The sequence below is a fragment of the Myotis nattereri genome, assembly GCF_964212035.1.
Source record: "Myotis nattereri genome assembly, chromosome: 14".
Taxonomy (NCBI): domain Eukaryota; kingdom Metazoa; phylum Chordata; class Mammalia; order Chiroptera; family Vespertilionidae; genus Myotis; species Myotis nattereri.
Genome location: NC_138089.1, coordinates 46625735 through 46629947, shown reverse-complemented (window position 1 = coordinate 46629947; position 4213 = coordinate 46625735). Strand labels below are relative to the sequence as shown.

Below are 4213 nucleotides of genomic sequence, written 5' to 3'. Positions count from 1 at the left end.
TAAAACCTTTACTTTTCATATTGATTTGCAGCTAGTTGGAGTACATTTGCCAAGCGCTTAGACAATAATTGCGAGAATCCAGCAGGAGAGGATGATAATTAATAGTCCCAAGATGTAAGTAATTTCCAAAGGTGAGGTTCAAGGTCAGGAGCCGGGAAAGCAGACAAGGACTGTGAGGAAGCAGCTGAGTGCAATGGAGTCAGGGAAGCCCAGTGCATCCCAGCTATGACTCGCCAACTGGAGTGGCCTGGCCCAGTCATCTAGTGATTTCACGCCTTGGTTTCTCACCCTGAAAATGGGAGTTAAGAGTACCTATCTCAACCGGTTATTGCAACAGTTAAATGAGCCAGTGCTCATAAAATACTTTGCCCAGTGGTCAGCATCTGCTAAGTACTTAAAAACTGTCCATTGCTATTGTGTTATTATTATCATTTTAATGACTTCAAGGTAGAAAGTAGAAAATATTTCTACTCTGCATGGCCTGAAGTCCAGGATTCATATCTGTGGGACTATAATCCATCCATGGCAACCAGAGAACAACTCCTTCAGAAGCCACCCAGAATGCCCTAGCTCTTGTCTTTGTTTCACATTGTGTTTATCCTGAAATCTCAGGTGAGGTGGTGGAGCGTGCTGGGGTCTTCTCAAAAGTGCTTGCTAGTAAAATGGCAAATGCAGTCTGAGGCCCGAGATGGGTCTAATTCTTCCCCACAGTGAATGAGACCTCTTTGTCAGAACTGAGACTCACCTGCCCTTTAACAGCATAGACCCAATGCTGCAAACAGGGGGGTGAAGATGACATCTCCCACATCCATGGGCGTGGTACATTTCCCCGCTCTAAAGCAATGGTGTCATCTCTGCGAAGGAGATAAAACACCTGCCCGATGCCACAGAAGGGGGAAGGACGGTATTGAGCTACATACACAAGGTATGGAATGGCAGATTCTCTTCTCCTGCCTTATGTCCCATGAATCTTCACCTTGTTTTTGAATGGCTTTATACAAGCAGGCCTAAGAAGCTATTCAGAGATTACTCAAGTGTTTTCAACCAAAGCCCAACTTTATGGAATTCAAGTGTCCTTTTCATCATTTATTAATACAATAAACAGCATTTATTGAGTGCTGCCATATCCAGTGTGTTTATATAATGTACCATCCATGTGATGTCCTTGTGCAGGCTCCTATCACCGTAACTATAGCAAGTGTCATTGGCCCCATCTTATATAGGTGGGCACTGAGGTGCAGAGAGCTTGTGGCTTGTCCTAGAGTCTCCGAGAAATGGGTGGGGACTGCAGAATTAGAGAATGGTGACAGAGGGTAGCAACTCGGCCTAACAGGGTTATGTGTGACTAGAGATTCCTGGCGTTGACTACGATATGCAGAGTAGATAAGTTGACCACACACACTGTCCCACGTGCAGACACCTGAGCGCTCCAGCGACACCTCTGGTGGCACCCAGCTGAGATCTTTGGCAAGTCAACCACTCGTCGGTCTGCCCTGGACTTTCTTACAAAGCCACTGAGGAAGGACACCGGATTGCAGGAAATGGACAGAGACCTTGTTGCTGAGTCAACTTAAGGTGTTTTATTGCAAGGCAGGCACAGTTACAGAACGTAGGTCAGAAATGCCACAGTTTCCGTAAAAGACAGAGAGGCATGCCTTGTTCCTAATCCCTCCGCAATGGGCAGGCCCCCGGACAGACCCGAGCAACCCTGGTGGCGAGGTCCGCGGATCTGCAGTTTCTGCTTTGCCTTAGAAAAGGGCATTTGGAAACCAGCCACTTACTGTTGGTTAGCTTACATTCAGGGTATTTGAAGCCATTTTTGATGTGTATAATTTCTCCCCCGTTCCAGCTGCAGGATCAGACAGGAATTAAATTTCAACCTATTAGGTTTGTGTTTCTTTGCAGTGTAACATATATATCAAACAGTGTGCAGGCGCCCCTGGTATAATATATGTTTGATTATATTTCAAATCCAAGCGATACCACAATGAGATCGCTTCAGTAGCTAAGCAAATGTGATTCAGGACATTACCTGAATCCAAACTAAAAAAAAAAAAAAAAAAAAAAGCAAGCCAGAAAGAAAATGTATTTTTAATCTAAGGATCAGTACTACACAAATCAAACCACGCAGCCCCATTTACTAGGTAACCTGGGACTGCAATGCAGAAAATCCCCAGTGACAGAATTTGTTCATAAAACAAGGCTAATGTCACCAACAGAATTATACTTTCTAAAGCAATTCTTTTCTTACAATTCCCAGGGCCAAGAGGAGAAAAAGAAAGGACAGGAGGGAAAAAAAGAAGAAAGAAAGCCAACCAATGGAAAACATCCAGAACTGTGTGTTATGCAAATGATGGCAAAGCAAAAACAGTCCAATTGGGCACCACAGCTCAGACAGCTCCGTCTGAAGGGCTTGAGTCCCACTCTAGGTGCCTCTTGCTTCCAGCTGCTGTGTTTCTGTCCTGGGGACCAGCAGCATCTTCCTCACTGTCCTTCAGCAGTTCCCCAGGACACCTGAGAAGGTGGTCTGTCCTCTGGCCAAAAACAACAACAATAACAACAACAGAGCCTGTGAAAGGACACACAGGAGAAAGCCCATCAGTCCTGGGCCCAAACCATCTGACAGCTAAAGGTCGATGGAGTCAAGGGCAGAGGAAAGAGTGATGTTTCCTCACCTCCTCCAAGCTTGCTTCTTGCTTCCTGCTGCCTCTCCAGACTGGTGTCTTTATATGTTGCAGCAGCCGGTGGCTTGGAATCTTTGCGGTCTTGTAGTGAGCTCTTTGGGGTACCCATCACCTTTCAGTCCATGATATGTCTGTTGACAAGAACATAAAATAAATACCCCTGCATCACTGGTCTATGGAATCTTGAGGAGAAAGAGACACGATAGAGCAAGAGAGACGTGGATAGGAGGGGTGGGAGGACGAGAGAGAATAAAATCCAGAAAGGATACTCTACCTGCTACCTTTCCCTGGAAGTCCCCCAGGTGGTCGGATCCTCGTTGGGAGGCTTGAGGTGATTTCTAAGACCGCCCAGAGGTCTCAAAGGTCTGAATGGTCAGGAGGCATCATTCCATTGCCATGTGGGCACCTGAACTCAAAACAGCTCCTTGAGAACCTCAGCCAGCCTTGCCCCAACTCTCCTCAGTGGATCTTGTCACTGAAATACTACATAACAGAGAGCAAAATGCAGTTGAAAATTAGCAGGAGGTCCTCCTTCTTTTGCCCTGGGGTGGTGGCCAAGGGATGGGCAAGGGGCTGGGGTAGGAGGGATATCAACAACCACCTGGTCATCTCTTCAGTGATTCCAATCTTCAACTTCAAACTCTCAACTTCTCACCAAGTGACAAATCTCTAAGAAGATTCCTCCAGGCCCAGGATCCATGCCCTTGGGGGTCAATCTAGCATCGCTTGTTGACTCTAAAGCATCATTTGGATCCTGAAGAAAGTGTGTGTCCCAGGCAGGCTGCCTGGGGCACAAGAGCTCCAGAAATGGAACACGACAGACACCTGGCTCCACCTGAGACCCTTCTTTCCCAAAACTCATGGAAAACCCAGGGCTACCCCTTCGTCTTTTATAGATCCTGACTCCCCAGAACACAGGGTGGGTAGCGCACCAGTGAAGAACACAGACTGAGAATCAGAGAAATAGGAGTGTTACCAAGAGAGACAGAGAGAGAAAGGCATTCAAGAGAACTGATCCTAACAAAGCCAGTTACTAGTGGTGTAACAAAGGGTGGGGGCTGGTGGGAGTGGTCTGTCCTGGGCACACATAATGAAGAGGGCACATTGTCTGTCAAGAATTTAAGAGCAATCATAAAACTAAGAGTAAGTCTGCCTTTGACTACGATCATGCACTGGTAAGTGTAAGCAATGTTGGTGACAAAACACTCCTTGCCACCCAGGCAGATCCCCCTCCTTGGCCCATCACTGCAAACTCATGGCATCTTCATTCTGCTCTAACAACTGAGCACACCACCAGGGCTTTGAATGGGTTTTTAACTTGTCTCTTTCCTCCAAACTTGCCGTACTTAGTGGTACTAGGGCTAGGACTGTACACATTATATCCCTCCTGGGCCAGTGGGCTCACTTTGAGGTCTGCTGTTGGGGTTGGGGGTGGGCAGGGAGTTTCAACTTGAGATCAGAAGCAGGAGGAGAGGTGACTCACTCCTTATTTGCTTCCTAATCTTTCAGCATGGCCCAGTGATAGCCCT

General features: G+C 46.9%; 1 long non-coding RNA gene across 1 annotated transcript; it reads right to left on the bottom strand.

The window, feature by feature from the left end:
- Positions 1-1554: 1554 nt before the first annotated feature.
- Positions 1555-3167, bottom strand: LOC308529613. Its single transcript, XR_013996781.1, has 3 exons — positions 2959-3167; positions 2676-2815; positions 1555-2569 (listed from the first exon to the last, which is right to left on the bottom strand). It is a non-coding gene; the product is annotated as an uncharacterized lncRNA (long non-coding RNA).
- Between the last annotated feature and the right edge of the window lie 1046 nt (positions 3168-4213).